Source organism: Hylaeus anthracinus, unplaced genomic scaffold, assembly GCF_026225885.1.
Source record: "Hylaeus anthracinus isolate JK02 unplaced genomic scaffold, UHH_iyHylAnth1.0_haploid 11982, whole genome shotgun sequence".
Lineage (NCBI taxonomy): Eukaryota > Metazoa > Arthropoda > Insecta > Hymenoptera > Colletidae > Hylaeus > Hylaeus anthracinus.
The window spans coordinates 7879356-7901992 of NW_026534330.1; the positions used below are offsets into that span (position 1 = coordinate 7879356).

Below are 22637 nucleotides of genomic sequence, written 5' to 3' on the forward strand. Positions count from 1 at the left end.
TTCCCCTAATCTCGGGATAAGTCCTCTTCGCGTAATCGCTCGGCAAAACTTCGCTCGCGAAGGTCGTAAAAGCATCGCGAGAATCCGGCAGGAAAGTTAACAGGTGTACAAACTGCGAGCTCCAGCCTCGTTGGAGAACGTTGCATTCAGTTGGCGAGCGTTCACTCTCCCCGCGTCACGAATGGAAAGTACTTTGTTTTAAACATTGCCGCGAGGCGGCACTCGGGTGTATAAGCGGTTCCACGCGTTGTTTCGCGGTATATATTACGGCTGACAATATTTGCGAGGGGCTGGGGAGGGGTTAGGGTGTCACCACAAAACCAGCGCGCCACGGTGTTACCGGAAGAGTACAGAACGCGGAACCGAGGGTGCAGGAAATCCCATTGCTGCAATAGGTCTCGGGCTTTCCTCGCGAACCGGTCTATTGTTCTCTTTTAATCGCGCGGCGTTCGAGCTCTAGGCTCCGCGAGCAGACCAGAGGCGTTGTTCAAGATAAAGTTGTCGTACCGTGATTCATAGGCGAAGACTGTGGAACGGTTTGGATGCGAGGATACCATGGATACCTCTAAAATTGACGGTGTGGTGGTTAGTGCTGTGTGTGTGTTTATTTCGTCCACATTTTTGCGTGGTTCAGCTCGTATTCAAATGGAATGGTTTAGTAACAGCTGAGAAGTTAAATACGATATTTTAATATTTGATTACAAGGGTGGTTTAGAAAACACGAGTTTCCAAAGAACCAAGTACATCATACAAATAATCGAAATTTACATTAATTTATAAGACAGACTCACATGGTTATCCAAGAGCTAAGAAACTTACTAGTTCAGAAGAACGTGAGACAAATGGACGTCGTTTCGTTAAAGAATGGGTTCTCCTTTCCAAACCATTCGATCAGAATCCGAAACCTCTGGGTAAGAGGCCCATGAGAAACCGCAGGGCACATATCCCACGATCTTCGAACCTTGACATGTGCTTCGCGAAGCGGTGGGGATTCGTGTAGTTCACTCGAACGTTTTTGTAATCGGTACGCGACAAAGGTGCGCGGGTCATTCGCAGATTATGTCGAATGAATAAGCATGAAGGAAATAAGGGGTCGTCTATTCTTGTCGTGTAGGGGCTCACCAGGACGCGGCACGCCTCAGGAACCGAGAATTATGTGTAGGGAAACACGGGAGCGTTGTACGACAGCTGTCGCAATAATGTAATTTCGCGGGGAAAATGTAGCAATTAACGAGCTCGCGTGTACCCTGAGGAGGAGGTTATAACGATCCGATGGAAGGAGGACGAACGCGTTGCATGCCGTACAGTCACTTCACGTCCGACTCGAGTAACACGTATAGGTGAATGTACACACCGGAGTGCACTGTATGCGTTGTCTAAACATGGTACGCAAGCACGCGACCCGGTCATATGCAGCGGGAAAAGCAAATTTTCGATACCATCCGCCGGTGGCACCCGGAGGTTCGAGGGATCCACACTACGAAGTGACTGTATGATGGTAGATCAGAACGTCGCGATGGACACGGACATGGTCGACTGACCGTGATATATTCGAGGTTTATGTAATTTGTGGGGCACCTACGGGATATAATTTTTTTATTACATTTTTTCCTTACACATCCCAGGCTACTAGTGCTTAAAGCACCAACAAACGACATTCCTCCGACGATACGCTAAAGACAAATGCGTTTCATTAACTTGTTGCAACATTTAAGGGGAATTTAGCTCGAGAAACGAAACGTGTAATCAACAATGACGCTAATTAACAAGGACAAAGGTAATAATTATTCCCATGATTGAAGAGTGGAGCCTGGCGTACTTCCTTATTTAATTGAATATCAGTGATTTTCTTGAGAAACGGAGCGATAGAAAATATCCTTGAGCTAGACGCTAAAGGACAATTTAACATTGCGCTGTTGGTAATAGCATTGTGCGTCGAGACGTTTAACCGAGCTACGAGTGACGCGCTAAAACGACGTCATTACGAGCAGTTAATTGCATAGTAGATACACACGTTATTAGGGTGAGGATCGGATTAAGCATGAGCTAATACCAGTCGAAAGGAGAGGTTATTGATTAATAGGTTATCAGCCGCGTTTTCGTTGATATTTACGCTTAAATTTAATAATGCAGTTACAAAAAATGAAAATAACCATTTAGTGACCAATGTGTCCAAATAGTGACCAAATAGTGGTGATTGAAAAAATTGCCACTCAATAGTGGTCAATCAATTCAGTTTAACGTGACTATAATTTGCTGCATAATGTATACAATGCACGCATAATTTCTAAAAATAATAGAATATGCTGAGGTAGTCCGACTATATGATGGAGGCATACTTGCGTACGCAATCAACTTCAAAATAGAGTGTACATATTGAAAACTGACGTTATTCCAGAAAATGAAAGCTTCCTCGCTTTGCAACTCCATTATTTTTTGTAGAAATACGAGATAAGTCAGAAGGAACACATTGTATATATTTGGCGAATATACTTCATAAAGTAACGATTTTCCAAATGATTAAATTCTCATTCGTTGTCGCTGTGCCAAATTTAATTTTTGTTTCCAAATGAGATACTTTTTCAAGAAGTATTTATTATATTTTTGTTCTGTAAAAAGAACTTCTCGATCGTAATCGTTTAATTCGATACACACAATGAATTAATGGCTACGTGTTGGTCACACAAGTATTACAATCGAGATTTTACTATATGCTCTTCCTAGTTTTTAAATATCGATTATAAATATATTATTTACCAATGTTACTGCTGGTTCGTGTGACTTTTATTTCCTACAACAATTTCGGAAATATGTTTTATGCTTTTCAAATTCTACGTAGCATAAAATTGTTTCTTTCACGAAACTCGCTTTGGGTCGCAGAATAAAAATCTGGATGGCCTAGTTTTAAGATAAAAGTTCCATGTCGATACAAAAAAAAAACGAGGTAGTAAAAAACCTGTTCGAAGGTCTAACTCGAAACATTCATAGAACTCGATTCGAAACAGTCTTTTTTATAGTTCAAGTGTTTTACGAGTAATTTAGGGTTGTCAAGTCGGTTACTTCGTGCTCTTTATTGCATTGCACGTCTCCCTCTCCCCGTGTTCGTTAATTGCAGCATTTTCCTCGCAAAATCGAGTTAACGTCGTAACTGATGCGGTTAACTTGTGCGTTACCTGTGCACGTAAGCTCTTCACGCTGCAAATACAATTTAATGGGACTGGGAAAAAGCCTTATTGCTCGAATTTTTACAAAATTTTTCAATCACTTTCTATTTTCGCTCAAACTTTTCAGATGAATTAATGGTACCTTCTAAATTTTTAAATTTTAATTTCAAACCACTAGAGCTGATTGGAAAAGAATTATTTAACATGAAATGTAGAATTAAATGATAATACTAATTGCTATCAAATTAAGCACATCACTTAATACTTAACAATGGCCTACCATTAACATTACCCCTTCTAAATTTTTATTAATCATATCAACGTTTCCATTGACTTTCATCAATTTCCACCAAAATACCAGAGTTTCGTCTTCAATAAATACCGTAAAAGTGCTCCACGTTACACGTGTTTAGTGGTTGCGGATACTCGCGAGCAGCCATCGGGCTGAGGTGGATCTATCCGTACAAGTCTCTCCTCCCTTACCCTCGTTCGAGTGAGAACCGGAACTCGACTCGAGCGAGGGTGTATTGCGCGAGTCGAGCCGTTATTTTGTTTACCCTTTTCCGACGTTTTAATTCACAGCGTACAGGGCTTTTAAAGTTTCGAAACCGTGGAAATTGTACTGTCGCACTTCAGACCAGCTGGGTGGAGGGAGCCTTCCTCAGCATCGCTAGCAACGAGAGGACTTCCGTGTAATAAGGAAAATTCGAAGGGCCATTCGCAGTAGTTAACGGAAAACCGAGTTTGTACGCCAGTTTTTTTCCAACCAGCGCTACCCAGGAAACTTCGTGAAATAGACTGAGTGGGGAGTATAGTTTTCGTTCTGTCGTGGCGGTGACTATCTCCTGGGACAAGTCCGCGAACGACGTGTAACTGCTCATAAAGTGCGCCCACAAACCTCGTCAGACTGCTCTCTCGCTTCATTCTGGCCGTGTTTCGCTCCGGTTCCAACCTTTTCCCATCTCGTAGCTTTGAATACTGCACTTTATCGAGTTTCACCGGCAGGGGAGGATGTTCCGGAACATGAATAAATATTCCTCTACCCTACCCCCACCCTGTCTCGTTTTTCTTTCTTCGTCAGACTCCATCCTATCGTCGTTCCTGAACGATGTACTTTACGATACGAGCCAGAGGAAAGGGGACCGAGGTAACTGAAACTCGTTCAAAGTTTTTAGAGCGCCGATAGAAGACGTTTCTTCAAGGGGTATCGTTACACTGCCGCGAATTCCTGCCAGTTCCAGCCAGACACTTTACCGTAATTAACGAAGATTCGCGAGGCTGACTCGGTTACAAGCAGTTTCCGTGGATTGCATTCGTGATACGAGTACGACTTCTTTCGCGAAACTTCCTCCCATGGAGGACTGCCCGCGTGCACCGCGGAAGTGGTGGATGAGAGTAGACCGTGCTGTAACTTGAAATGTTTCATCATGGAACTGGTGGATCGTTTGAGCAGCGGTTTATTTTAAATAGCGTTGGAAATAATGCGTAATTGTGATGAAAATTTATTACTTTGCGATGTGTTTAGGGCTTTGTGTTTTTAATTTTTGAAAGAATACGCGGAAAACTAAAATTTTCAATCACTTTTTGTAATTCATTCCTCCATATAGGATCCGCCATTTTGAATTTTTAAAAACCTCTATTCCCCGATTCGTTTCAAACAAAATTCAAATTGAAGAGCGAAATTTGTCCTACTACATACATGTTAATAATCAGTGTTAGATATTGTTTATTTTTTATTGTTAATTTTTAAAATATATATTTTTACTTCTGATCGATTTTTATGAAACTTGGTATAGAGGGGTTAGACAACAATTTTATTCTATTATACTAATTTATATTCGATTTTAATTTTTATGAGGAACAACTTTTACCTTGATTTAATCATTTACATATTAGGAAACATCCTGCATAAAAGTAAGTACGGTGTGACTATATAAACACTAATAATCATGACATAATTATTCTCATTTCTTAAACGGTATCAGCACACAATATCGAAGAAATCGTTGATCACTGGTCTGCTGAAGACTAAGCATACAACACTTAAGTATAACGCGCGGAGACCCTCAGATTAACATGCAGGATCCCCTAATTTAAATAATTGCGAATTACGGTAGAGTGGATATCCTAATATGTACTAATCATTTGGTACACGTATCACGAACGTTACCGTACCACATTGTATCAACATTCGGCTTGTTTGAGCTAGATCTACGCCCAATTCGATAATGTAACACGAGGAATGTATGGTAACAGCTAGACGCAGTTGCAAAACATCGTACATGTAGGATAACAACATCAGTAGCATTCTCGTCATGTGACAGTAACAGCGTGATAACAATACTCATGCACGCACCGAGGAAAATCCTTTTCTGCTATCGTATGTGATAGTAAAGTACCATTTTAGTTTGAATCCTAACCAGATTTCGTCGAGCATTACTGCAATAATAAACCATGAGCTTTATGGAAAGATTTTTAAACTTTACATTCTAGCTGTATTAAGTAAATTAATAAATTTTTTTCTTTCGCCTTTTTTATTCTATCACTTAGGTCAAAACCGTCTGCATAAATTTATTTTGAAAATTTGATATCTTTATTTTTTCTAGTTATTCTGCCCTAGTTAATTTCTAATTCATATCTATTAAAATTCTATTTATCCAAAGCCCAGAGTCGCGACGTCTGCAATTAAATAAAATTGCTCCTTGCTTTATCTCTGAGGCGAAATATTCCAATTATTTTCGCATTATTCTTTCTATAGAAAGCGTTGAGAGAAAGGAGAATTGCTACAATTTTTATAATAATATTTAGGAAGCAAAACTAAAGCAAATTGTTTCCTGAAGAGGCGTAACTGCTGGTTCCTCTTCGCGACTAAGCGTCGCATTTTTCGATACAATTTGGCCCGGAATGGAGGGAATAGAACAGGGGAGGGGGAAGTGAATTTCATCGAGAAAATTTGATCTCGGGGATTCTCTTTATAATTCGGCACGGAAGCGTAATATAGAAACGCGACCGTCGGTAGACACGAAGTCAACGATTACAACTCCGAAGTGGAATAAAGGGAAGAACGACGCCCGCCTACAAGTTCGCTCAACCAGTTTCTGCTTTTAAACTACGCGGAACTATTGTATTTTCTTATGATCAACGAACTAGAAGCAGTCGCTTCGCCGATTTCTTCCTTTTTCTCCTATATCCGGGAACGTCTTCCCGTCTGTGCCGGGTCGTCGCGCAACCTCCTTGGATAAATCGGTACACGTTGACCTTAGCAGAAATTCGTTCAGACAAAATTTAGGTAATCGTCACTCAAAAGCGATACAATTGGGAATTTTACTTTTGAAAGAAAATATGATATTTTCTTGGTACGGTGGTTTTCGACTATTAATAAATATCGAGCTGTCTCAGATATTGGCCTTATCCATTCCCATAGAATTATTTTCTATTTGTTCAATGAATATATTTCATTTCTTATATCTGTACTGTAACAAAGAAAAAACCAATCAAAATGTTGTGAACCTCAGATGAATTAGTTTGGTTAAAATACGCAAACATTCAAACTGTTAATGTAAGCAGTGAATTAATTAAAAGTTTTATACGTTACGCGTATATCGCATTATTTGAAATAACATAACTAAACTTTCACATATTTTACAGTATTCCTATAAAAGATAAATATTATTTAATAAATCTCCTGCTTTGAAACAATTAATAATCATGTATTATTTTTCCGCTCCTGAATGTATCTAAATTTAAAATTTCACAAATTCAACCTCGAGATTTTGCATATATTTGCCAACAAAAGAAATATGTAATTAAAGTGAAATAATTTCCTCTTCTCTTTTATTACTACATAAAAAATGTATTTAATGATCGAGAATCATATTTGTCCGTTTCGTCAAATTAACGGACGTATTCCTTGCTATCGAAAGCAACTGAGATCCAGATCATCGATTTGATCGGTACATTATATAGCCCCTTTGAATTATGCAATATTCGTGTTAATCAGTTTCTGCTAGAGTCAATGTTTACAGAATTATCCAAGTGCGTGCTGTTAGCTATTGGTTCTACCAATAGCGAGCCATGACTCGCATAGCAATCATCAACGACGATCATCAATTCTCGGTTGTCCCCTATTGTCATCTTATACCGCGGTCGTAACGTGACTGACAAACCTGTCGCATACTGTGTTGTTTATTGTCAGTGTTAACTATAGTTCTTCGCGGTGTTTGGCTATGATCACGCTCATAAACTTGATCTCCATCGAACACAAGTGCGCCAGCCTGTTGGTGTACTGTGACAGGGTGAAATAGGGTGATCTGTACATGAAAATAATCATCCTGTCGCATATGAAAATTTAAATATGTGTTTAAAAATTATTATCTTATTAATTTTTTTGTTCATTATCCTTTTATTGCTAACCGAAAACACATTGAGAGCAATGAATATTGTTTTTAAAATTCCAAGTTCTTCGCTTTTATTATATTATATATTTTCATGCATTTGATATAATGAATTACATATTTAATTCATTCCTGAAGAGGACCTGAAGAAAGGTTTAAATGTATGATAAAAATCTAAAACCAAAATAGACATTCTATTTTTATCTCTTTAATTTCAATCAATGTACCCTGAATCTAACAAATTTACGAGATATGCCTACGATTTATTCTTCCTCGACTGGAGACCTGGCACTCCTACAAGTTCATAAGTCCATTATTTACTATCAATATTACCAATGAATAGTATTAATTCACTGACATATAAACGCAACGAAAACGAATGATTTCCCGTTAGAATAAATTTCGTGTCACGGAAGTTAAACGAATTGCTCCACTAGCGTTCGAATACTTAACTTGCTATACGTGTTTACCCCATTAAGGGTAACTTATGGAACAGTGTAACTCGGTAAATTCATGGAGAGCAAAGCAGAATACGTTCGTAGACGCAGTAGTTTGGCAACATTGGCTGAGGACTTCTTCCAACGCGGAGCCGCACATTTTTCTTCCGCTTCCCGACCTTTTCCGTTTGTCCTTTTAATTGAGTTTTTTTCCAAAGACCTCTGTATCAAACTGTCGACCAGGTATCCGAACTGCGAGCTCCGGAACCGAGCGGAGCGTTGCAAAGCAACGAGCTGCTAGTAAATTATCGCGCTTCTAATCTCAAGTATATTTCGTTGCGGAGGTGGCAGGTCTGCCGGCGGAACGGTTTTCATGTTTGCTAGTAGAAAAAGCAGATTGCACGCCAGAGACGATCTTCTCGCAAACTTTGTTTTCTTTTCTCATTAGTTGGCGTGTGTGCAAGCGGAGTCGTGGAGTTGGCGAATGTGACAGGGTAACGAGTTTATGCAGTCGTTATTTCAGAACGTCTTGACTTCCGTTTATGGAACTTCCATCTTAGAATACTTTATCCATTCGCCTTCATCGGTTATTTTTTGTTGGGTGGCTTCGTTCTCGTATTCTATTCTGGCTAATAATGTATTAGTTACAGGGGTAGGTACTATTTTTAATTATGTATGGGATGTTGGGGAAAGTTGAGTCTAAACTAATTCATCTTAAGGGCGTCCTAACAAACCTAACCTGGATTGCCATACTTGGACGAGTAATGGGAGAATTAAATGTAGAGCACACCAACTGGCAATTGTACGATCATGATTTGTTTGATTCTGGTTAGGATGTATAATTTTCTTTACACAATGTGTAGTAATTTCTTTTTAAAAGCAACCCTGAACCCGAATTCAAGCATTACACGTTCTTATTACAATTATAAATCAATAATTTGATTAAAATTCTTCTGTGACTGCAGTTAGTCACTGCAAATAAACAAAAGCAACCTATAACTTGAGATACCTTCCACAATTACGAACGTTTTATTAATTTTATCAAAATTCCTCTGAGGCAGCAGTTAGTGTAATCAAACAAAAGCAACCTAGAACTTGAGCTCCTACAGCTGCCAATTTAAATAGCCGCGCCCAAACGAGTGGTATGAGAATAAAGTCAATTCCCCCTTTGGACCCAATATAGTCACCCGGTAAATGTGTATTCAGCACTCGTAGAACACGCCGGGTGGTAATTGTACGAGTCGCAATTTCGTGCAAATAAAATGTCCACAGACAAGGTTACAATTCGACGGGTGTCGGCAATATCGCGTGGATTTCCTGCATCGGCCCGACGTTTTACAGTGACAAGCAGACCGCGGAAAGCGCGTTAACAGGCCTCCCTGCCCCTCTCGCCCTTCTGCGTATAATCTGTATAACTGGCGAATTTTAACAGTGACCGGTGTGTCACGAGCGTAAAATCGTTTATTGGATTCGCGCGTTGCGCGATTAATCTCGTTCCGAGCCCTATACAACTGGAAAGAAATTAGCTTAAAAGGGGATGGATTTAAACGGTTACTAATTCTATTACGCAACGTCATTACTCGTGTAAATTACGATCGACGGTAGGGGGTCACTGGCGGAAAGGTCCCGCGCGACGCTAATTCCGTTGGTAACGCCGCTATGCGAAAAAGCGTGAGTATATTTTTTTTTTTGAGCGGGAAAGAACATTCCATTAATTACGCGGTATTGCGTCGCGGCTGGGTGTTTCTTTGCGTGGATATCGAAGGTACTTTTCATCAATCATTTTGCAAAATTACAGGATCAGTGATTATATTAAAATTTGAGAAATTGTTAGGTTGGAATAGTAATTAAATGTAATATAAAACGTTTTGGTATTTTGGAATGAGATGTGTGCAACTGCTTGTGTTAATTCAATAATGGATTAGATTAATTAGAATAACGCTTTAGAGCTAAGAGAGTTAAGAAGGTAATCAAGTTGACTTTTATAATATTATAGTCATAGGAATAGTATTATTGTAATGACTTGATGTTTACTTATCACTTAGTTGGTCAATAATATTTAAAGAATTTGTTATAACTGAAATAACTTTTATTCAGTTGTTAGTTCAATGGGTATAATTTATTGAAATTATTTAATTTAGAATCACGTTATATATATTTTAATGATATCCTTTTAGAAGTCGGTCGATAACAGGACTCACCAATTTTAGACTGAAAGACCAAAGAAATTACTATGGCAAACTTTTCGAACAAAGACTAGGAAAATCTTCAACGAACCACAAAACATAAATCAGAAGGAAGACTACTTCGTGGAAAGTTTGAAATCATAGTCGAAAATTCTGAGGAGTATATCATAATAAACTTTAGCCGGAAACGAGTGCCCGGTACAACCTATAATATTTACTTTTAGAACTTAGAATATTATTTCGCAAAGTCATCAGATCGAAGCTCCGATACGAGTGTAATGAGCAAAGAATAACGAATAAGAACCGTTGTTCCACTTTCGTCCAACTTTTTACTTCGGGTACACACGAACTTTATCAGTTTTCCTCGATTCTCTTCTCTCTCGCAAATTCGATACCCGATTAATATCAAGAGAATGTTTTGCGCAAGAAACACATGGACAAGAAATTGGGCGAAGCACGTGTGGACTTGAAAACAGAGCAATTGGAGCGAAAAGCTTTGGAAGTTCCACATAAGACACTCGATGGTTCCCGAAACTCTACACGAACTGATATAATAAGTTTGATTAAGTACCAGCAAGAAGTTGGCCGTTCATCAACAACGAAACTGTCCCTCGTCAGCGGGACTCGATGTCAACGTAACCGATGATACTTTATTAACGTTGACGTAGGGTGTATAAGCGTCCCTCCGTGTGGTTTCTTGTCGATTCCCAAACTTCTCGAGAGCGCTATCAAGAAGTCGGAATAGTTCTTTGAATGGTCTTTGAAAGTACGGAAATGAATTATGGTGAGAGAACCAAAATTCTATGTATATAAGTCGATGTTGCAATTCGTATGAGTGATGGCAGCTTATTTTTGAATGATATTTTGAGAAATATTTTACGGAGAAATAAATAGTATGTGTTATTATCAGTGTGAGAATATCAAATTATAAATTGTCGTTAATGAGATCTATTTTGAAAAAGGACACAAACTATTAAAAAAATCTTTGGATTTAGGTAGAACTACACTAAAATTCCACGCTTCAGTTATCGAATGTAGTATCTTTTTCTAAATTGAAAAAGATTTGATTACATACATACGATTTTATTTAATGATTTTGAAGTGTAAGGAAGTAAAGTATGACAAGGAAACTGTTTACAGCTTCCAATTATCGAAACTCTGTCAATGCGGCTTATTGAGTTTCTGTTACAACACTCCCTCTTCTATAATTCAATAACATTTCTCTGTCCCGAAAGAAACACTTCCCTTTGCATTGTCAGAGTTTTCGATAAGTGTCCTTGGATAAATCCAATTTCTGGTCAATCTTCGACAATAATGCTTCGAATGCCTTTGACAGGCGAGGCAATAGAAGCTTCGCCGAAACAACGAGAATTGGAACCAAAGAAGTCGGACACAGTGTCCAACGAACACTAGCAAAATCTAAGAAGTGTAGTGGTATTTCAAAGAAGATAAAAAATAGGTACAATTGAATATATAATTCCTTTAAAAAAATTAATCCCAATACGAGATTTCAATTTGTGTTTGTGTACTTTTTTTTACAAGTGTTTTAAGCTTGTCCTTTCCGTTCGTAAAAGAATCAGAACACCCAGTTTCCCATAAAATTGTTTCATTGAAAATTAAATCAAATCAATTCAATTCATTCCATCGAACGGCATATCAACTTCCAACCAACGACACTACTTCAGTGAAATAATAAGGGCGAGCTACAGACATAAAACTAATAATTGCCCTCATCGCAAACCCATAAAACGTTACAACTCGCATTACGGGTTACAAACTGGTGTCATTCACATCATTTGCAACAGCAATTTGGGAAAGTACATAGGAAGAAACGAGTTGATAGCGCGGCATGGGAATTCAACGGTGTATACACCGTGAATAGATCAAAACTTCTAGACTCTAGGGATCAGTCTTTCACTCCAATTCAGTCGTTGGACTAATTTTCTTGCAACAGTATAACGATCACTGGTATTGGTAATGCGTACTTGTTCGTGTTTCTTGTTGTGTACAATTTAAACATCAAGTATCACTTGTGAGACTTGTAAAAATAAAGAATGAAGATAGTCTAGGGTTAGGGAGTATTCGAATAACTTTTATAGCATAAATAATTCTAGTTACTTCTCATTTATTGGTGTGCAGAATAAGGCAGTAAAGAAATGATTTAATTTACTTACTGATGAATGAACGATTCCAACACCATATATCAATCCTTTTCTTCTGTATATCCTTCGTTTTGAGCTTGCAACTCTTCGTTTCGGGCTTTTTCAGCCTTAATAGATTTCCTTCCTTTCACTCAGGACATTACAGCACAACGGAATATACAAAAATCCCCGTAGAAGAAGTACATTTTAACATAAATAGACCCATTCTCCCTCCGTTGTATTCACTAACAGGGAAGTAAACGAAATTTAGATTATGTAAACTGTGGTTGCTTTCTCATTCTCGTGTGCGCGGAACACACACAAACTACCGTGCATTGTTGACAGTTCTATATGGCGATTGTTCTGATCGTTAATTAGCTGCCTCGTCTACGAAAGATCCGCCGAGAAAAGTGACTTTTTACCGAGCACGCGGGTTAATGAAAACGTTGTCGGGAATGTTTTCGTCGATAATAGAAGCCTCTCTGAGGCCACGACTGAAAATTACTTTTCGACTAACAAAAGCTTCGAGGGAGGAGGTCGGGGCGGAAAGTTTCCACGGGTCTCTCAGCTTTTCCAAAGAATCGTGGAAAGTACGTCGCGTCCACATGCAAATCGCGAACGTGCGAGGAAGTAAAACGAGAACGGGAAGTAAAATTGCGATTCTCTGTTCTGAGTAATTCAATGGACAAGTGACCCTCCCTCGTAAGTAACGATATCCGTGGAAGAATGCATATCAGGATTTTCTGTAGGACTTTGTCAAGAGCAAGTTGCACGTGGAATTATAAATGAGACCAAACTCGAGCAATCGCTGAACCAACCTTCTCGTTAGTCATCTTGAAACGTTGAAAAAAATGATAGAAGAGAATACACATTTGTTGGAAGTAGGCTAATGATTTCTTATATAATTGTGGTAAAGTGGCTAGTTGTTTGTATGCTTGCCTTTAGAATTCAGTGATCGTATTATACAATTATGGTTGCTCGTAAACAGACTTGGATATGTGTTTTCAATATTTTCATCGTTGGTGACGTATTTTAATTAATTCTCGTTTAATTTGCTCTTTCGGCAATTTCTACTGGTAATTGGCCAGACATTTTCTATAAGGTCTTTGAAAGGATTGTTTCCAAGTAAAGTAAATATAGGTATTTCTTGTTCAAATACTTTGTAATAGTTATTTAATATAAAAGTGTAGAAATTATTTAGTGTGTTTGGGAAAGTAAAAACTCTTTACTCGATGTAAGAGACATTTAACTTCGCTAAAATAAGTACAACACTAGTAACTTTTGTCAATTTGAGATCAAAATTAACAAAGTTCAAATTAATTACGAAAATTTGTTTTTGAATGAAGAGAATAATCGTTGATCTTATGATAATAACGTAGTTGATGTTATTATTACTTGTACCTATGTATGGGGTATTATCAATTATCATTATGGTAATCATGATTGCCAAGCAATCAATAACCATTATGGTTGTTTATTATTCCCGAGTAATCACTGATCGTTATGGTGAACGTGATTGCTGAGATAATCGATAATCACGATAACCAAAATATTCATAGCGACTACGATTATCGAGGACGATCAATCTATTAATCGTAATTAATTATTTCAATAAACCATACAAAATTTTATTATATTTATTCTCGCGATAGTAGCTAAAATTCTTATTACGTAAATAAAATTGTTGGACCTATTCAAGATTCTTCATATTAATTTTTTCTTTTTCATAATTAATGTTATTATCAATTATGATATACAGCCATGTCAGTCTGAAATTTATAGAAAGAATTCAATTTTCTAATTGTATACGTACTTATTTTAACATAGAACTGACAGAAAATGATTAGTAACATCGCATCCTGAAATATCCCGACCTTAAATATGTAAATATGACTGGTTCCAGTAAACACCGAAGTAATCTTTCACACCGCGATCGCAAATACTTGATTAACGACCGTAGATAGAAAACATGTATCAGTGGTAACGAATTTAAACCTACAAATCGAGAAGAAGAACTGCAAACGGTTATTCCCATCACGATTACATCATCGATTCGTTAGAAATTTATCGAAAATGCAATCAATTACGTGCTGGCCAGCTCTCCAGGTCAAGAAATCGATATCTGAAGCGCATCGGGTTTGGTATGTTGTATTCTGCGAATAATCGAGATATTCGCAAGAAGAGGCTCGTAATTTTTCGCATGACCGGTTTTTAATCGTGTACTTTATTCGCTAATAGCCGTAAATTGCCGCATTGACGTTAACGGTTCCCAGAGGAGGAGGAGGAGGAGGAGGAAACAGCTCGCTATCGCCACTTATCAGTGGTTCAGATTCAATTGGCACTCGTTTTCGCGGAGAACGATATTATTCCCTCTGTACGTGTTTCGCGTTTCTGTAAGAGTGATCAAGTGGAATTGCGGAGTATTCATAGACCGGGAAGGGGTGAGTGGAATGCAACGCGAGAGCCACGCACATTTTTCACGACACCAAGCGTCATTAACGTTCATTAAACTTAAACTTCATAGTCTAGACGCACGTGTGTATACTGCTTGAGCGCATTTATATCTGGCATTCTTTCTTTTTTTACGCATTCGAGTAACTGCAGTCCGAGCCGCTTGACGGATATTTCGTTGCAAAGACTGGATGTTATGTCGTTGCTTCCGTTTCGAAGATAAAAACCGCGGATGTTCGTTTCCGCGACATATAAATATACTGAAAAAAATAATAACGATGGCCATAGAAAATTCGAGTATAAATGTCAATATACGAGCTTTTCGAATAATTATCTTCATGGAAACTTCGACGCCACTATTTTTAAAGCTCAGGACACGGCAAAGTCAACATATCTTTAGAAAACCACTTTAATCAACCTCGTCATTTTTAATACAGGCGTATATTCAACTAAAAAATTTTATTTTAATCTTCCAGATAGACGTGAACATTGTGCGAAAATCAAAATAAGAATTTGCATTTATTACTGTGGAATTAATTCGTTTTAAGTATATGATTATTGATGATTCACGTTGAATATTAAAAAGAAAATATGGTCATGTTTTAATTCACGAAGTAGGCGCGAGATTTTGATGAACATTTTGTGTCATGCTACTGTAAAAGATATTGACGAATGTTTACCTTTTCTCTTGTTTTATAAATGCCAGACGGTATACCATAAACTGTCGAACGGTGACGAGACAATCGACTGGAATGTAATTCCAATAGGGATTTGTGAATTTTTGGAAACGCTTTTATTTGTCAATCAAATACGTTAAAAGGGTAAAAATTAAACGGTTGGAAATACTGTGCTATTTCAGCTGCAATATCTATTCCTCAAATATATAGATATAAATGAAATACTCGAACAATTGATCGAACAAAAAACCCTTGTTTATTTAAACGAACGAATACCGCAGAAATATAAATCAATTTTTTTAATATGTATATTGATTTCCGTACATAAATACAGTCTACACATGCAAATTAATTGAAATGAAAGGAACAAGAATATAACTTTTACCAGTGAATGCTAACTTAAATATCACATTTATCGAAAAGAATTAAGTGTTTAATCAAATGTAGACATTTCAATTTAAATCATAACTCTATTTATAAATACATATATTTATTTTTAAACCACAGCACAGCAAAATTGCGGAGAAATAAATTTTGGCATGGAGTAAATGCAACTTAATTTCGTAATGCAAGGCTAAATTAATCAAGAAATTTCATTCACTTTCGAACAGAGATAGATTCAGTGTTGAATTAAAAAAAGGAATATAGAAGAGACGAATATAGGAGAATCGAGCCAGAACAAAATGGAAAATGAATGCAGTGGCAAATGAAAATGTAGCGATGGCTGGCTGCGTGTTCGGATGCCAAAATCCTCGGAAAATATCGTAATTGCGTGAAAGCCGAAAACGCGTAGCGTCTCTTTACTTCGAAGTTCAAAACAACGTCTCTAATAAACAAAATAAAAGAAATATAAAACACATAAAAAAAAGAGCCGTTTCCCTCTCCAATTTATTTTATTCAAAAGTCACAGTTCTGACATGGTTTTCCAAAATGTTGGTAACTCTTTGTACGGAGTTTAAAATATTTCCTCCATCGCCAAGTCGTCGCGTGGTCGCACAATGACGCAAACACCTGCATCTGAAGAATCACGTTTGGCCTTTCTCGGCCATTGTTGCCCGGTTTCGATCGAACTGCCAAACTTCCCGTAATAACTTAGAGAATTCGTTAAGTTGTCTCCGCGCGCCAATGTTCGCGGCACGTAGGAAAAAGTATACTTTTTCAGGTTTGCGCGCGGCAGCGTCGTACGGACCACGATCCGAAATCTGTTTGTTACTTCCGCTTGATTCACTGCGATTCGCGTCGCGCCAGCCCCAGAAGTCGAAAGTTCAGCCCCGTGAAACGACAATAAGCCGCTCGTATAGCATTGAATTCCTTTGGGAACGATCGAGTCCTCCACTCGTACTTCCGGTCCACATCTACGCAGAAATAGGAAGGAAGGACCATTCACGGACTAGCCAACAGAAAAATCGGGATCTCTCAGTGTCTCGTGGTGCATTCGTTTTTGAGAATCCATCGTGGGGCGTTAATAAACGATGTTTTCGCGTCGAGATGTTACTTCACGTGTTCGGACACACGGATACTTCCTGTTCACGTTGGATTACCCTTCTGATAAATGTATTTCTTGTTTTGCACGAGCGAAATTATTTCTACTTGCCCTACATGTGACTGGAAGGAAACTGAAACGAATGTTGAATCGTTTCATTATTTCTACTTCGTTGAAAATGATTTACAACACCTTATACGTAATTTCTACAAGAAATATGAATTTGCGCGACTCGAAACCAGAGAATAATAATTTAAAAGATACATCTATTTATTAAATTTACTTTATATTCGTCTTGTTTACAAGTCTTTTTCTTTTTATTGAATTAGAAAGAAAATGATAGAGATCTTAATCTTTAGGTGGCTTAGTGTACATCTATAGCGCCAAGTTTAAATTATAAGAGACATTAACACAACTATGATAAAGCTTAATAGCTTTATACTTATAGCCTAAAATTTCAATGTCAGACAAAATAAAGTATTAAGCTTTGTTCCCTTTTCCTTTTCTTAATCAAATGAAAATACAAATCTCGTTAAATAAAGTTGAAATAAGATGAATTTGATTCTTTATTTACGAACTGTGGTGCTACCACTTTACAAATTCGTGGGTTTAGTAAGATTAAAAGTAAGTACATATAAAGTCGATTCCTTTCGAGTTCAATGAGAATCATAAATGTGGCTCGTGCGTGAATATAATTTTAGTTCGCGATGCCTGGATTGTCCAGCGCTGTGTGCCAGTAAATGAAATTCGTATGACAATCGGCTGCAAATTGCTCAGTGGCTAGATACCAGCGAACCCTTGAAGCCTATGATGAAATTAACTTGCTCGCATCGTATAATAGAAACGTAATCCCGATTGTTAAGTAATATAATTAATGTAATTCGCCGGCCACTACTGACAGAAGTTCAATCAAAAAAGAATCAAAATTGATAAGGAAATAGAACCTCGCCACTTTCTGTGTCTAATAACATTTATATCGCTTCGAATTTGACGCTTTCACGGGAATATAAAGAAACGTTTCTACCCAATGAAACATTGCCGCAAGTGCGACTCCCACTCGTGTCTATACACCGGTTTATTTACGACATCAGGTGCTGTTAGACTTGTAAAATATATCGCGGAAGGAGAGAACGAGCAATATTCTTCTCTGTCCGTTTCCGCGAAAAGAATTTTACAATTCTGATCACAGCTTGTGGCTGCGCGTGCAGTTTAATTTACGTAAGCTTCGCTCGAGGCTGCGCCATTGCCATAAACTGACGTATACCTGCGCGAGAGAAAAATGAAAATTATAATTGATCGACTTGTCCCTTGGCGAAGTCTGGAATTGTATAAAATCGTTGGAATTTAATGCTTCGTCCAATTGCATAAATTTGTCGCGCTGGAAATATCGTGTAATCGTAAAATAGTAACCTTAAAGATGGTGGTGGTCAGCTATGTTTCTTATGATATAGTTAAATTTATTAGGATATTTTTTAGCAGATATGTAAATAGCAAACTGAACAGGAAAAATTGTAAGGTCCTTGGAATGATTTAATTTTCTTTCAAGGTGTAGTTATTCGATAGAAAACCAGTAATTAAGACAAGAAAATCGCGTCACTTAGTTAATATTACTATATAGAAATACGATACTATTCTATGACATTTAGTATGATTAATTACAAATGAGAATAGTGTAGCAATTAAATATATCTAATGTTTCCGTTCATAAAATTTATGATAAATTGATACTGATATTACGCACAATCCTCATCGTAAGTAGGTATAATTTTTTTATCATTGTGTCCAATCGTTGAGCTTTCTTTTTTGTTGTTGCCTCGTTATCGTAATATTGGTCGCCCTATGTCCATCTGTGCATGTTAATTTCCAGAGAACAATTTTGAATGCAATTATGGTATCGTATTGAGTTATTGCGATTGTTTCAAAACGAGCGATATTATTATCATTCTATAGAAATATCATAAAAGAAGTAATCAAATGAAGCAGTTCTGAATACAGTTCCATCGGAACGTTTCAAAAGATAATTATTGCGGTTCATGAAACGATAATACAAATTAACAAAATGCAGTAGTATCGATACACATTTTCGATATAATATTCACAAAACTTTATTCTGCAATATTTTTTAAATTATTGTAAACAGAGTAAGTAGAAATGAATTCACATAACATTTTTCATACGAAAAAAATTGTTTACAATATTGTTCTATTGTAACTAAATTCCATTTCGTATAAAGTTTTTTTTTTAATTCGTTATTAATTCTATAGAATTTATATTGTTTGACACGATGTTCACATAGAAATCAAATTTGTATTATTCCGCTCAGTCAGTGTTACAGTTATGGCAGTATTTTCCTTTCAACGCGAGATGCAAATTGGATATTTATTATTTAATCCCTCATACGTAATCTCATTTTAGTTTTTTGTTTTTAAATAAATGCCACTAACGCATGCGTTTTTATCTCTCCAACAAAACGTTTTTACTGATAAAACAAAATACTTATCCACAAATACAGAGTAATTGTACTGTATCTGTAATTCTTCGTGTATCAATCAGATAAAAATTTGTTTAGCTCTTCCTCATCGATATTTCATTTTATATACCACGTTCGATAGTATTACCTGAGTGAACAAAAGCTGTTTGCTAGAACGGAAAAACTGTTACGCTGGAAGAGTCGACAGGACTTTGCAATTCTGATTGCAGCCTTCTGCGGTCACGAGGTAGAGCTTAATTTACCTAGGACACGTTCCCAGTGTACTGGTCTCTGGAAATATCCGAATGGAGCGGTGGATAGGACTCTTTTGTCCGTTAGGAATACACTTGAATTTCCTCACACTTGGGAAAATTGAATTTCGATGGTTCTAATTAATGAATTCGAAAGCATCTGACTACTAATTGAATTATGACAAGACAATTCAAAAGAAAATGTGTACTCCTCGACGTACTTGGTACATTCGTTTAATAAAAGTCTCTTGAAAATCTAGAATACCAAAATAATCATTAACATAGAAAATTAATTTTTCATTACCCAATATAAGGTAAATAAATTTATTTCATACTTTATACATATCATTTTTGGACATAAACAGTCTTCAAAGCTTTGTAAACGCATAAAATAATCTTGAAAATAGAAAGCTTTATCAAGCTGCAATTTTTTATTTAAATTATTTAAAGAAGGTTTTCTATTTATACAATTATTTTTACCACTCTGTTTCTAAATACCATTGATATGGTATACATTTTACAAGATAAGGTTTTCGTAAATATCTTTATCCTTCTCTGTAGTTTTTCGTGATATATGATTTTATATCTATTGGCATTTTTTGTACACACGTTTATTAAACGTTCGTACATTTTCAGAATATTTCTAAGTTTTATTGCCAGACACTTTAATTTGTCTACTTTTTAACAATTTATAATACATAATAAATGGTTTTACTTTGGTTCTGTTATTGTAAAATTAGTAGGCTATCTTTCTAAGAAACCAGCTCTTCGAGAATCAACACCAATTTCTGTTATCGCGATGTAAAGTTATCCAAGGTAATTTCTATTCTCTCACCGGACGCAAACAGTTCGATTGTAAATTCAGATGAAACGCTTCCAGTAATTATACTACGGGCGCTATGCTATCTTCCACTCTTCCAGTCACCCCAGAATTTGTTTTTCAGCCGGTCAACAGATCCTCGATTTAATTCATGTGTTAACATTGGTTAACCGCTTCCATATGTTTAAATAACTGAATGAAAATTTCTTGAATTTAAATAAAAGTTAATTCAAGTGTGAAATATTAAACGCATTCATTTATTCTACGATTTTATACGATGAAACAATTGAACTGTAAGTGAGAAGTTTTTATGATTGAAATTGTTAATATTCAACGATTTTCGGATTATATTATGGTTTCATTTAAAATGTCGTTTCTTTGTCGAAAACCTATTAAAATATTTCAATGATTTCGCCATTTTAATTTCATGTAAAGTACAAAATATTTTAAGATCATAAAAATTCATAAAATCAAAGAAAAAATGAACGAAATCATGTCTTAAGAATAATCTGAATCACAATAAATCTAAATTCAATATAGTCAAAGGAATGAAAGCTGAAGAATTCCTTTTTCAGTCTTGGATTGCATATTGCTTTTAAAAGTATGGGATGTCTAGAATTCAGGTTGCATTTATCGGAGTAATTAACTATGAGTACGTCATTGCGCCGCTGCTTTCAGTCGTGCTCGCGCTTAAGAGTGAAGAAACGGGTCGCTTGTGTTAAATGTAGGTATATCGAATAATGCAGCGAGAAACTAGTGGAAAGGGAACGGAGATTGAGAACATTGCTATCCTCAAAAGCAGTCCCCAGAAACTTCCAGCATACGCCATGCACCTGCCTACGTTTTCCAGAATTCCTTTCAATTCGGAATGAAAGGGGGGAGAAAGCTCTTCCAACTTCGCAGATCTTGCCCTTTGTGAGCGAAGAATTTTCGCTTATTTTTTTCCTCTCCTTGGTCGTGGCAAACGTCGCTAGATACTCTTACGCGAGAACCGATGAAAGGTACGTGACTTCGAGTTTAAGTTTGATACGTTTCCAGCATCTGATTTCTTAATAACAAAAATAGTACGGAGTTTACTGCAAAATAATGTAAATACCACGTACCCACATAAATTGTACTCAGGACTGCTTGTACAATTTTCATAATTGGCTCAAATCTACAGATATAAATTTTACAGGTAAAATTATTTTCAATTTTTTCTGATAAAATAAAGCATAGGTACATTTACTTGGTAATTGGAACAGTAGAATAGCAATCATTTTTCTCTCATCAATCTTTGTTTCTTACTTTTAGAAATCAACTCTAACATTCATTTTCTACTCTAAGATATAGTGAAAATATTCTGAAAATAATTGTTACGATATACTATACTATAACTTATTGAAGTAAGTTTGTTAGTTAATTTCAGCTACATGCTCAATCCAAAATATATTATTCCCAATCATCATTAACCCGCTATATGATTCAATTTTACACCGGACGAGATTTTGTATGTTCAAAGAGATCAGAGATGGATAGGTGTCCTACTTATGCAAATTCGAAAAACAGTAGTACGTTGTATGTACGCTGCATGCCAATTCGATTTCAGGACAGTATACAATGCATTCATAATGAGGTTGCCTACATTATGCATCGCCGACATGGACCACCGTCATCATTGAAAACACATTTTACAACATTTTTTCGAGCCAGATCTGCCCAATCTACACGCGTAACGCGAATTTAATTTATTTTCACTTTTAAAGTTACCTGATGACGCTACCTGACGATATGAAGACCATATCACTGACAAGATTAATGACACAACTATTCGCGAAGAATGCTTAAAGCCGATACTCAGCTTCGAATAGTTTCCTCCTGTTGCAAGTTTCATCTGGAAGCATGCTTGATCGTAAAGTTCAGCTACATCGAAAGTTCCCAATCGTTCGCGACGTCGTGACACACCCCAGCCCCGTTTTCCAACCAGAAAAGCTACACGACTCGAGCCGCGGAGAATTAATACGTCCGCTAAAGCATCGCAATGTATGTTTTTTTTTCGCGTTTCTCGTGGGACGAAAATCACCCCTACGGAGTTTCGTCCCCATTCGCGACTCGGTGACATCCGCCTACTTCCACGTTGCCGGAAGCTAGCCCGTAATAAGAGGCCTCATCCTGCAGCGACAT

General features: G+C 36.9%; 1 protein-coding gene across 2 annotated transcripts in view; it reads left to right on the forward strand.

Moving 5' to 3' along the window:
• The window catches only part of LOC128886164 (uncharacterized), a 172324-nt gene that overhangs the window by 64761 nt on the left and 84926 nt on the right, over positions 1-22637 (forward strand). The window contains exon 1 of one of the 2 annotated variants that reach the window (XM_054140810.1): positions 363-585. The exons of the other annotated variant lie outside the window; for it this stretch is intronic. The gene's annotated coding sequence lies outside the window, so the exon portion shown is untranslated. Of the gene's footprint in view, positions 1-362; positions 586-22637 lie in introns of those variants that run through there. 2 annotated transcript variants of the gene reach the window in all.